This window comes from Pelobates fuscus, chromosome 12, assembly GCF_036172605.1.
Source record: "Pelobates fuscus isolate aPelFus1 chromosome 12, aPelFus1.pri, whole genome shotgun sequence".
In the NCBI taxonomy this organism is placed as follows: domain Eukaryota; kingdom Metazoa; phylum Chordata; class Amphibia; order Anura; family Pelobatidae; genus Pelobates; species Pelobates fuscus.
Genome location: NC_086328.1, coordinates 81,049,285 through 81,063,685, shown reverse-complemented (window position 1 = coordinate 81,063,685; position 14,401 = coordinate 81,049,285). Strand labels below are relative to the sequence as shown.

The window sequence follows — 14,401 nt, the reverse complement described above, 5'->3', positions numbered from 1 at the left end:
TAATTTATAATTGTGGAAACTATATAGTAGAACTGTTAAAACTAGATGTTAATAAATCACACGAAAGTCACTTTTTTGGTATTGTTTTACTGTTTGATTAAGACAAAGAAAAATTTTACATAGTGTTCAACTAAAGAAAACCTTGTGCTATAATTTATATAAGAGTAATGTATGACTCAGTTTCCCATTAATTGTAAGAGAAACAAATTTCTCTTTTGAGGTACTTCTGAGAAATATCCATATTGTCTGCTTGGCAGCAGAAAGACACTTACACAAGACCAACGGAAGACACCTACAGACAATATATTTATATATATTACATGGAAGAAAATAAGAAGTAGAAGAAGAGAAAACATCCGGAAAATATGGAAACCCCCGAAAGATAGTAAATAGACACTCTAAGCACCGAATCCACATGATCTTAACAAAGTTTATTTGTTACAGATAGGTGATTTTATCATTGTAAAATTTAAAACTGTATTCTTTTATGTGTGCGCTGTTCCTTAATATGTATTTTGTATATATTTTGGTCTTTACAGCAGCACCAATACTGAATACTAGAAGCACTGGACCAACAAGGATTTATAGCAGCAGCCTTTTACTACAAGACCACCAGGGAATTATGTGTCCCTCTCCCTAGCCAATGGTAAGAAATAGGGAACTAACATATGAAATATTAATACAATTATAAAAATAAAATATAATATAATACAAATAATAAAATATAAAGCTGCTCTATTTACTTCCCCCACACAGATCACAACCACTATTCATTCCCACGGCATTCACTACACACATATCCTGCATGCCCAACACACACATACAGTGCCTCTGATGAAGTTCCCCATAGAGTCGCAAACGCATAAGGTAAGGAGTTCGTTGCTGTGTTACAGACTTGTATCTACTTGGGGAGTGTTATTACCACTGTCTACTACTGAAGTAGTGGCAGTGAGAACGAGTGCTGGAACGCACACCGGTCCCGGACACGAGTTGCTGCTCACCCTTCACCCTCCCTCAGGTCCCTCAGGTCCATAACTCACATTTCACATTGACTAAAATGCACTTATATTATGGAAAATTCAATGGATCCTTTAGACAGCATTACCCCACTCTGCCCCCAAGAGACCATGATACCATTCCTACCAGATCCCTAGCATATACTGTGTTAAACATATTGGTGAGCAAAGCAACTGAGTCTTAAGACAAAATATTTTAAATTGTGTAGACATTCTGGTAGAGTTATTTGAAAGCAATGAGTTACTACCAATAGTGGGGCATTCAGTTCTTCATTCAAGGAGAAAATTCACTCCAGACTTTAAAGAATATTCAAACATTGACCAGCTTGACAAGTCGATTACTGATTCTTTGAAAGTTTGGATGAGGATATGGGTAACAGGACTCGATGGATATCTTGACTCAATCTGAGAGGATCTCTGCAAGATACTAGAAATATTATAATCAAACCCTCAGGCAAGGGGGTATCATTATTATAATAGATAACCATGAATACATGAGGATGACATTGAATTTATTGCAGAAAATATATACATATCATGTCTTCAAACAAGACCCAATGACAAACTATCTGCAAGAACTGAAGAACATCTTCTCAAGAGTGCTGGAGATGGAATAATCTCAAAAAAGAAGTTTCATTTCTTGTATCCCAAATCACCAACTATAGCCACATATTATAGCTTACCAAAAATACAGAAAAATATTAATCAACTGCTTGGTAGACTATTGTCTCAGGCAATAACAACTTAACACAAAACACAAGTAGATATATCTACATATCTAGCACTTTGAACTAACACAGCCAAATATAGGGGAATGACATAAATATTGGATATAGTCACCATAGGTTTGTCAGAGGACCGCAGAATTTTTGTTCTATGAATTGTAACCACAGGTTACCTTAGAATAATGGAGAACATGCCTGGGGAATGTCTGACCGTGGGTTAACTCGCCTCATGCAAACCTAGGCTATATTAGCAGAATCTAGGTTACAATAATAATAAGCCATAAGAATAACTATATCTGAATCCTTGCGGAGGACAGAAACCATCACTGCCCGTTGGTTTCAATAAAATCATGAAATCAAAAGGAAATACAAGGGTGTATGAAGTGAAATTTGGATGCGTGATTAATCTGAACACATCCAATTGTGCTCAATGAGTAGTAATACTTTCAGTGTCCAAATATATATATATATATATATATATATATATATATATATATATATATATATGAAATAATTCTTAATGTTAAGGAGAATATATGCCCTTGAATTAAAATAGAGTATAAAAATCATGAATCCCAATTAACTATCAATTTTATGATTTCATTCTATTTAAATTTTACTGCCGTAATTACATATGACACTTTAGAAGGCGGGACAAAGTACACTATTTACCTCACTGTTAGTCTGTGCTATAATGAGGTATTATGGATTGGTAAGTAGAATTATTGTAAAGAATCAAATAAACAAAACCCCATTAGGAGTAGGAGTCTCCACTGGCAGTTTGCCTGATATTCCATTATGGTTTTCTTGAACTCAGTCTACTTACTAGTCTTTTAATTTACCATTCCGATGTAATTTCTTCCACATTTTGATAAACTAATACAGATTGAAAGCTCAATTCTGACATTGATACACTCCAATTGGAGGTGATATATGATATGGTTTCATGGACATAACCTGCTATAAGAGGTGGGGCCATGGGCGTAGGAACCAGGGGGAGGTGGGGGGGACGCACCCCCCCCCCCCCCAGCAAACCATGCGGGGGGGACAGGTTATGGAAAAATCCAACCCAACTCCGCCGGCCCCCCTCATGCTGCAGCCGCCCGAGCGCTCTGTAGAGTGCCTCAGGCGGCTGCAGCTTTGGCCGGGCTGGTGCGTCCATGAGGGCGCACCGCCCGGGCGCAGCATGAAGAGAGGGGCTGACAGGAGGGAAGCGCTCAGCGCTCCCTCCTGTCACTCCCTCACTGTATCGTGGCCGAGCCCTGTATGGTCCGCGGGTACAGGGAGCATCTGTCTCCTGTACCCGGCCGGACTAACAGGAAGTGCACACTGAGTGTGCACTTCCTTTTAGTCCGGCCGGGTACAGGAAACAAAAGCTCCCTGTACCCGCGGACCATACAGGGCTCGGTCACGCTACAACAGAGGTAGGGGAGGGGGGAGGAAGAGAGTAGGGGGGGGAGAAAAGAGAGTGGGGAGGGAGGGAGGGGGGAAAGATAGTGACAAGGGAGGGAGGGGGAGAAAAAAAGAGAGTGACAAGGGAGGGGGAGAAAGAGTGACAAGGGAGGGAGGGGGAGAAAGAGAGTGACAAGGGAGGGAGGGGGAGAAAGAGAGGGAGGGGGAGAAAGAGAGGGAGGGGGAGAAAGAGAGTGACAAGGGACTGATGGGGAGAAGGAAAGTGACAAGGGAGGGAGGGGGAGAAAGAACGTGACAAGGGAGGGGGAGAAAGAGTGACGAGAGGGAGGGAGGGGGAGAAAGAAAGTGACGAGGGAGGGAGGGGGAGAAAGAAAGTGACCACAGTTACAAACAGCCTCCAGAGAGCCTGTTCTACACCAGACCAGTGGAGCCAGACTGCAGCTAGAGCCCATCATCATCCTCATCTGGTTGTAAGTAGGCAATCTAGCATATTATTCGTGGCACTAATCTCTAATTTACCTCACATTAAAGAAACACTATAGTCCCCAAAACCACTGCAGCTTAATGTAGTGGTTCTGGTGTCTATAGCCTGTCCCTGCAGGCCTTTTAATGTAAACACGGCGGCACTCCAGCAGTGGCGCTAGTTAACATGGCAGAAAAATAATTGGAAAGGGTTAGGGGGGCTACTAATAAGGATAGGGGGAGAGGGGTAGGTAGAAAAATAACTGGAAGGGTTTAGGGGGGCTACTAATATGGATGGGAGGAGGGGGGAGGTAGAAAAATTATTGGAAGGGGTTAGGGGAGTACTAATATGAATGGAAGGGGTAGGGTGGGTTCTAATATGCATGGAAGGGGTTAGGGGGTACTAATATGCATGGAAGGGGTTAGGGGGTACTAATATGCATGGAAGGGGTAGGGGTTAATATGCGTGGAAGGGGTAGGTGGGATTCTTTTGTGCATGGAAGGGGTAGGGGTGGTTCTAATATTCATGGGAAGGGTAGGGGTGGTTCTAATCAGGAGGATCCCGGCGCTGTATTCGGGTAAGTAAAACCCCTTCCCTGTAGTGACCCTTTAATGTTATTATTCAATCATTTATATAGCGACTGCAAATTCCGTAGCGCTGTTCAATGGGACAAACAACTCCTAGTTTACGGAATAAGAATATACCCGGCGAGTAAAAATGCTATCCCCCCAGATTTTTGGGGGTTCCTACAACCATGGGTGCGGCCTGTATTACACGTAACGCCATCCCTCATACCACTCTAAAAAAATGGACAAATTGGAGCACAGCTGATCGCAGAACATGAATGCCTCTTGCCTTTGAAATTGGTGCAATCGTGCCAGCCATGGCATTGACATCACTTTAGTCTCTGAAACCAACCTTTAATGGGGGTGAAATGCACGTCAGATCAATCCTATCCTAGCTAGTGTTTTTTTAACAGTCTTTTTACTTGAGGACAATGCCCTCCCATAGAGTCAGATTCAATATGAGGATTAAATACATTTTAGTATAACAATCAGCTAGATTGGTACTCTGTAGGATCAAATGGTATAGGGGTCCATGTCGTGACCCCAGGGTTAGAAAACTTAGTTAGTTAATTAATTGCCTACCTACACCCTAATTGATACTAAGCTTGAAATTAGGGTATATGTAGGAGTCAATAACTTGTAATATGTCACTTTCTGCTCCCCACATTCTCTTGTGTTATTGATACCGGAGAAACTGACGGAAGCCAAGCACAGAGAGATGGACACAGGTTTCTTCAGGAAGGAAGAGATTCTTTATTCGATTCACCGACCGGGACTCAGAGGGACTAATGTCACCAAAATACAACAAGATCTGAGCCCCGAACAATAGAGTAGGCTCCTTATATAGGCATGTAACTCCTCCCATAATAAGCTCCACCCACACATACTCTTACCCAATCAATCGAACAAGAACTAACTTCCTGTTTGACCACATGGCTTGCCCAGCACAATGGAGGAGGGGAATACTACATTCTGTATTCTCGCACATGCTCCGTACACTACTGATTGTATCTTTGCCACGTGCAACCAACCGACCGATACACCAGTATATGCACGTACACATGCACGTGGTAATCTCGGCCTACTAAATTTATTTTTACCGAGATTCCACCACATTCCCCCCTTTGATGCTTCTGATATTTTTTCACAATTCCAGAGGCATCACTTAACCATAGTTTGCATATACCTCAGGTTGCCATGAACCAGACCAGACTTTGCGACTCCCTAAAGACATGAATCCCTCAACATTACTCTTCCTGTACTGGTTCTCCCTGATTTAGAGCCTCATATCTATATATAGCCATTATCTGTGCAGCAGCCTTTCTCTCTGCTATATTTTCTATAATGCCCTGCACAGACCTAACTACCAAAGGAATAAGACATGGCAGGAGAAGACACAGCATTAAGATTAGCATGACTCCACCTACCAATGCCTTAAGTCCTCCAAACTGCTCATACCAGTTACCAAACCAACTACTTGGATTATACCCTTTCCATACCTGAGTAGGCACATGCGCTAGTTTAACCATATGGCTAGTAAGCGCAGCTATTGCTTGCCCTTCATCATCTATTTGAAGACAGCAATTGCTTAGGTTAAACTTCCCACATACACCTCCCTCTACTGCCAATAGGTAATCCAAAGCTAATCTATTTTGGTAAACGGCTGTCCTCATCCTAGTATCATGCTTCGCAAGGAGATTGAGCGTATGCGATGTCTCATTGGTAATTATCTCAACCACTGCCTGTAACCTTATAATACGATTGAGCATATATATTGGGGTTCTATATCCAAAAGTACCATCCTCTGCCCATGTAGCTGGCCCATAATAATCTATAATACGCTGGGGAGGCCATTCATTATCTTCCCAGGTACCTATCTCTAGGGGTCCCCTTTTCTTCCTATGATTCACATCATATACCTTAACTCCCAAAGTCTCTCCTGTTTCAATAGACAACAAGAAGAAGGATGGTTTGAGCATACCTAACACGCATGCCCCTTCCCAGTCCTGTGGTAACTCCGAATAGGCTTTCTTACCACAGATCCAGTACAAACTTGCTGGGGCTTTCCAACTAGATGTAATAGATAGATCAAACCACACGTCCTTTAAATTGGTATAACTTGCAAACGGGTTAGGTGGTTCTGAGACATTTGAAGCCGACCACCAAGTTGTATTCTTTGTATTATCATCATCATAAGCTTTTTGCCCAAACAAGTCAATTCTCCTACAGATGTGTTAAACATTATTCCTTTCCTTGCTATGCAAACATAACCTATAATGGAGGTCTTTAATCGCCACTCAGATTTACCTCTAACACTCATTTGATAATCGACTTGAGAAGATAGTATTTGTTCAATTGTCTCAGAACCAGAACACATTACCTCCTTTGCTTCCCAGGGCCATTGGTCTCCCATATTAGTACCTCCACACACATAGCAGTTGGTCACATTAAGACTACCAGCAATACTTTCAGCTAAATCAATAAACAGGTTCTTAGCATTATGGGGGATCTTATTTTCTACACTCATCTCTTCATAAAAAGAATGGAAAACCTGATGAGTTTGGGATGCCACGGTATCGGTCTCTATCCCTATAAATAATATTGTCCCAGGATCCAAACCCATCCCATATATCTGGGTTGCATTCCATAGACTTACAATATGGTTTGGTAGGCAACTTAGTTACAATCATATCCTTATCTACTGTCTGTCTCCAAGTTGCCCACCCTACACAAGACCAATATGGACAATAATTATAATCCTTATTTGGGCATTTTGGATTTACATACTTATTTTTACTACTGGGACAAATATACTTATCATTAGACCCATACGTTCTCTCCCACTTAAGATCCCCGCATACATTCCACGGTTTTCTACCACTTGATATCGCCTTACATGCATCAAATAGCAGAACACCCGAAGAATGTACGGTTTCTAATACTGTCTTATTTATTAGGGTCCCCTGTGAGTCTCCATTCCGGAGGGTCAACCAAATTGTACGGGGTTGATACTCTGGATTGAAGCACTTAGGTTCTCCTACTCCTAAATGGCATACACTATAATCTATACCTAAGTATCTACACCTAGATACATATCCTTTACACTCATATTGTGAATGTCAAATAAGGGTCTGGGAAATATGATTACCTGTTTTAGTAGCCTTAATGCAAACCTCACAGCCAGGTGTGTCGGTACCTCTACCTTCCTGAATAATTAAAAACACAAATATATACATTATCAAGTGCATTTCTCTTGACGTCTTCATCCTCATTCTTCGTCCGTGCGATGGCACCTCAGCTTCCAGGATGTAAGGGCTGCAAGGAATGGAGTTCTTCAAGTCCTCTCTTCCCTTCAAAGAGGTCCCTTCAAGACACTCTGGCTATGTCACGTGGGTAAGTGGTCAGGCTTTATTATGGCCGTCAAAACACTTACTTGCTGATCTCTTTAATTACACTTGAAACCCCAATATCTCCTCGTCACTCCAACTGAGTTGTGCGCTTTAACCGGATCTTGCAGGGATTCTCTGGATCTGGTGTAGCTTGCCAAGAATCTACTGATGCTGGTTTAACCCTGGAGTGATGAATCCACAGAGTCACTTCAGCCACCTTTATAGCTGTAGGGGTAGACAAAAGAACAACATAAGGACCCCTCCACTTAGGCCCCAACGGTACACTGTTCCACTCTTTTATCCATACTTGATCTCCTGGATGATAACTATGAACAGGGGGATAAATATTCACAGGTAATCTATCTTGCACCCATTTCTGTACCTCCTCCATAGTTTTACCCAACTCTACAACCTGCTGCCGGGTAATTCCCTCTCCCAACTGACTCAAATCCCCCCTTAAGTTACCAAGCACGGGAGGTGGACGCCCATACATGATTTCAAAAGGAGAGAGGCCCATCCTTCTGGTAGGTGTACTGCGGATTCGCAATAGAGCTATGGGTAAGAGAACGTTCCACTTAAGTTGGGTTTCCTGACACATTTTAGCCAACTGATTCTTAATAGTTCTATTCATTCTCTCTACCTTACCAGAACTCTGGGGTCTATATGCCGTATGAAGCCTCCACTTTATACCAAGCATATGAGTCAGTTGTTGTAGGCACTGATGAACAAAAGCTGGACCATTGTCCGATCCTATAGAGCAGGGTAGTCCATATCGGGGTATTATTTCTCGTAGCAAGAATCTCACAACTTCTCCTGCTTTCTCTGTACGAGTAGGACATGCTTCTACCCAACCTGAGTAGGTACACACAACTACTAGTAGGTAGCGATGTCCACTGGATTTAGGCATTACCGTATAGTCTATTTGAAGATGGGACATAGGGAGTCCCCCCATATACTGGACTCCCGGTGGTTTCACTGGTCCTTGCCTTGCGTTATTCTTGGCACATATCACACATCTTCGTACAATGGCTTGAGTCAAGTTGGACAATCTTGGTATGTAGAAATGTTTCCAGAGAGATTCTTCCATACTATCTCTTCCAGAATGTGTCCCGTTATGATAATTCTGGACAATTTCTACAGCTAGTGATGCTGGAATGACTATTCTTCCATCTTCTAACTGATACCAATTGTTCTCCAGGTACTTCCCAGCTTCAGTCTTTAACCACTCTTCTTCTTGAGATGTATAAACTGGAGTCCATTGAGACAGTGGAGTCGGTATAAGAGCAGCTATATGTTCCACATACTCCTGTTTTCCTGATTCAGCGGCACGCTTAGCTGCATTATCTGCCATCCGATTTCCTTTGGTTACATCACCATCACCTTTCAGATGCACCCGACAATGTATGATACCAACTTCTTTCGGTTCCCATACGGCTTCCAGTAGTTGTAATATCTCAGCTGCGTACATGATTTCTTTACCCTCTGAATTCAGTAGTCCTCTTTCTTTATACAAGGCTCCGTGGGCATGAGTGGTTAAAAACGCATACTTGGAGTCCGTGTAGATGTTCACTCTTAAACCTTCAGCCAATTGTAACGCTTGTGTGAGTGCAATTAGTTCTGCCTTCTGTGCCGATGTTCCTTTTGACAATGGCCGAGCTTCTATCACCTTGTCTATGGTTGTTACTGCATATCCTGCATAGCGAATCCCTTCTTTCACATAACTACTGCCGTCCGTATAGTACTGGACATCAGGGTTCTGGATGGGAAAATCACGAAGATCTAGTCTACTTGAGAACACTTCATCCATCACCTCCAGGCAATCATGTTGTGTCATCAGTAGGTTGGTGTCATCAGTAGGTTGTGGCAAAAGGGTAGCTGGATTCAAGGTATTAACAGTCTCTAGATGTACTCTTGGGTTTTCACACAACATAGCTTGATACTTAGTCATGCGGCTGTTACTAAACCAATGATTGCCTTTATAGTCTAGCAACGTTTGTACTGCGTGCGGGACTCGCACATAGAGTTCCTGACCCAGAGTGAGTTTATCAGCTTCAGCTACCAGCAGGGCGGCGGCAGCTACGGCTCTTAGAAAGGGTGGAAGACCACTGGCCAATGCATCCAGTTGTTTGGACATATATGCAACAGGTCATTGCCATGATCCCAAGTACTGTGTCAATACTCCCACAGCCATTCTTCTTTGCTCATGTACATATAAGTAGAATGGGCGTGTATGATCAGGTAGACCTAATGCTGGGGCACTCATCAAGGCCTTCTTCACCTCTTCAAATGCCTTTTGCTGTTCAGGGGTCCACAGGAAGGGATCGTGTTCTGTACCTTTTATAGCTGCATAAAGAGGTTTCGCCAATATCGCATAACTGGGAATCCATATCCTACAGAAGCCTGCTGCCCCCAAGAATTCCCGCACTTGTCTACTATTCTTGGGAATTGGTATTTGGCATACAGCTTCTTTTCTCTCTGGCCTCATTATCCTTTGACCTTCAGAGATATGGAATCCCAGATACTTGACAGTTGGATGACACAACTGAGCTTTCTTCCTGGACACCTTGTATCCTGCCTCCCAAAGAATGTGTAGTAAATCATGTGTTGCTTGCTGACGTATTTCTCTTGTAACTGCCGCTATCAACAAATCATCTACGTATTGTAATAATACACACTCTCCTGGGATGGACTTGAAATCCAGTAAGTCTTGACTTAAAGCTGATCCAAATAGGGTAGGTGAATTTTTAAACCCTTGGGGCAGTCTTGTCCAAGTCATCTGGCGTTTCGAGCCCGTTACAGCATTTTCCCATTGGAATGCAAAGATACACTGTCTTTCCGCAGCAATTCAAAGGCAAAAGAAGGCATCTTTGAGATCTAGGACAGTAAAATAGGTAGCCCCGCCCGGAATTAAAGCAAGCAGGTTATATGGATTGGGCACAACTGGGTGTATACTTACGACCGCATCATTGACTGCTCTCAAGTCCTGCACAGGGCGATACTCATCTGTGTTCCAGGGGGAAGTACAGAATTTTAGGATACCATACCTTATGAACTTATCCAGATAGGATTGTATATTTTTCTTGGCCTTTTGTGGATGTGGTATTGTCTTAAGCTCACTGGATAGACCCCAAGTTTTAGTTCAATTCGAATTGGTGGAATATTACGAGCAAGTCCTGGTGGGTTGTTCTCTGCCCACACTCCTGGTATATTAAACAAGGATTCATCACTCTTAGGGTTTTGACTAGTCAACACTGTATAAAGTCGCCACTCTTCTTCCTTTGGTACAGATATTGTCATTATACCTGAAGGTCCATTGAACTTTAAAGATGTTGTTCCATTGGGTAGAAATGTTATCTGTGCTTGTAATTTCGACAACAAATCACGTCCTAGCAGTTGGACTGGACATTCAGGCATATAAAGGAATTGATGTTTCACTACGTGGCCTCCCAATGTACAGAGTCGACTTTTAAGAACCGGTTTAGCAGCACTCCTTCCAGTTGCTCCTATTACGGTGATAGTTCTTCCAGATGGAGGAGCAACTAGGTCAGTCACCACCGAATGTTCAGCACCAGTATCAATCATGAAAGCACTCCTTTTTCCCCCTATTGCTACATCGACCATAGGCTCCGCTCGGCCAAGGGGGATGGAGCCCGGTCGGTATCAATAGTCCTCCATGACTGTGTGCCTGCCAAACCTACAAAGTCCCTATCTTCTCTATCGCGGGGGTCTCTGCGCTGCTGGATAGTACCTGTCTCCACTAACACTTCCTCTATTATTACCACTATTCCCTCCAGGACCTCCTCTACCTCTCGCTCTGCCTCTATAATTACTATATCCTGCCCTAGGTCTGTCTCTCTCATACTGTTCCCTTCGCGGACACTCACTTCTCCAATGCCCTTCTTCCCTACAGTACGCACATTGATTCCTACTCAAAGGTTCCCCATTCCATTTACTCTCGCCTTTATCCGTTCCCCTATACACTTCCTTTTCCCTTCTATCTACGCCTGCGATAGCTACTGCTAGCATATCTGCTTTCCTGCGCATCTTACGCTCTTCCTCCTTCTTTGTCTCTGTCTCCCTATTCATGTATACTTTATTGGCTATCTCCATGAGTTTGGTTATAGACATCCCTACGAACCCCTCTAACTTCTGCAGCTTGCGCTTTATATCTCCGTAGGCTTGGCTGACAAAGGCAGAGTTAACCATCCGGGAATTCTCAGGGGCCTCCGGATTAAAGGGGGTATACAAACGGCATGCCTCCAATAATCGGTCATAAAAGACACTGGGCGATTCATCACATTTCTGTAATACCTCAGCCGTCTTAGACATATTAATCGCATTCTTCCCTCCGGCTTTCATGCCAGCAATAATAGCGTCTCTATATGCTTTTAAATGGGCCATGTCTGCGCCATTGACATTCCACTCCGGATCAGTGTTTGGATAATGTGCTGAGGCCCATGCTGCCGGGTTGGCCTGATTTTGTGTACGGGCCACTTCTTCCAGCGCTTTAATTGCCGCTTGGTTTATCCTTGTCCTTTCCTCATTATTAAACAATGTCATCAATAGTTGCTGGCAATCAGCCCAAGTGGGATTATGTGTCTGGACTATGGAGGTAAACAAATCCGTCATGGCTTGAGGCTTTTCGGTGTATGAGGAGTTATGGGTCTTCCAGTTAAATAGATCAGTTGTCGTGAAGGGTACATAAACAAAGACGGGATCAGCTTGTTGTATCTGGCCATCACCGTTGATGGGTGTCGGGCCAGGTGTCAATCGGAGAGGCATCTGATAATGTCGGGGTTGGAGGGTACCGGTCAGTTGTCGGGTTAGTATAGGGCTTCGTTTAGATACGTCAGTTAAGGGTTCCGGTCGAGGGGTAGTAAGACAAAGGGATGGGGACGCTTTACTGAGGGGGAGGTCGGTGAGTAAAATATTCCGGGCCGGGCTAGGAGGAGCCTGACCGGAAACTAGATATGGCGCCAAATCTGGGTAGGTGGAGTTAACGGAGGTAGGTACCGGAAGGGGAGGGTTTAAAACAAGGGGGTTGGTCTCTGAGCTAGAGGAAGGGGTAGGTAGGGACAACGGGGCAAGGGGAGGAGCGTTTCCAACAGCACCTCCTCTTCCTCTTCCGGTGGAGGAGTAAGGGGGCGGCATGGGGATCTCAGACTCAGGAGGCGTGTCCAAAATGGGCGTGATTACGGCCTTAGTGGACAGGCGAGTTCTGGCCACCATGAGGCGACATTGTTCCTCGTGGCATACTCGGATCCATTTTGGCTAGTCATTTACAGCCTGCTTCCAACAGTCAATATATGGAAACTGGCTGTAAAGTTCAGGCCTACCTGATACAGCCACGTGTACACGCTGTACCAGATTAGGATCCAAAGTGCCACGTGGTGGCCATGCGGCAACCAAAGTAGGCCATTCCCTACTACATAAAGTAGTCAGGCGTGTTGGAGACATCTTTACCCCAAAATCATATATAGTATATCCCTTTTTAAAGTTTTTCTACATACATCCTAAGGGATCCAAAATCGTTGAGTCTGACGCACCCATACCAACAATGAAGCGTCGTCTCCAACAGAAACTAAACAAACACTCTTCCAACGGTCACACCCGTTCCCTCGGCAACAGCACCACGTGGTAGTTACTAAGCGAAACGCACACAACAAAACACTCAGGGAATTCCCGTACACACACAGCTGTTACACCAGTCACTAAATAACCAACACTGTGCCCTTTGGCGAAACTATACAGTCACCCACGCTATAATTCCCTATATCTGAATTACCCGTCTATAACATACCCCAGTAACATCGTCTTTACAAACAGTAGTTATAGTACGGTTAGCAGTGGTTAGAGTACAATTTAAAGTCACAGTTCAATTAGTAGTGGTTATGGTGTTAAACATACATCATAGACGACAGTTATTAGTACTTATTTACAGTATCAGTAATTATACATGTTATGGTACCGTGCGCTATAATACAGTTACACACTATTCACACTCTCGCTAGACGGCAGAGCTCACGCTATCTAGCAAGATATACACGCTACTACAACAATCTTTAACACATTTACAATTCCCAACTAATCTATTGGCCAGTACCTTGATGGACTACCTAAAACTATCTACATACGTTTTGGTTAGCCACACTGCCCAAGCACCACATATAGCGAACTAGAGGGCGGAATTTACAACAGCACCCTTTTAGTCTATTTACTCTATCAAAAATCTAGTGGGTTCCAAATTTACACGCCTTCCCACTTAGCCAAGATAGGTTGAGAGCTAGCGGACCGAATTTACACAGACGCCGCTTAGTCTCCCGGTCCCTCTGACCTAGCGAACAAAATATACACCCTAGAACGCTAGTCTAGACAAGACACCGGTGTCCGGCTTGGGCTATTTACACCAGAACCCCGCCTGACTCCAAACCAAAATTAAACGGGCTGACTACAGGGCGTTTAATTGAGCGGTGCGCCTTCGCTCCTTCCCTCCACTGGAGGGGGCAGATTCCAAATAACCCCTTATGGGCCTACCACACAATCGGTATCCAATACCCCTAGTGGGTCCACCGTCTAAAACAGCGGTCGTCTTACCTCCTCGTTCCTGAACCTGAGTTCACACTCATCGACGGGGACACCCCAGCACTTACTACGTAGAGGCCGATGATCTCCTGGACAACAGACCAGTGGCGCCGAGACGAAGGGAGGTCCACGCAGAAGTTCAGGGGTGCAGCCGTAGAGAGCGTGGGCAAAGATAGACCGTCTCACGCCTCTGCTTCTTAGCTACCGTTGAACGATGAGCTTCCCGGCCAATGCACCAAATGATACC

The 14,401-nt window shown here is 43.9% G+C and overlaps 1 protein-coding gene across 1 annotated transcript in view; it reads right to left on the bottom strand.

Annotated features, from left to right (window-relative positions):
• The window catches only part of GAL (galanin and GMAP prepropeptide), a 113,787-nt gene that overhangs the window by 30,513 nt on the left and 68,873 nt on the right, over positions 1–14,401 (bottom strand). The gene's annotated exons all lie outside the window — the stretch shown is intronic.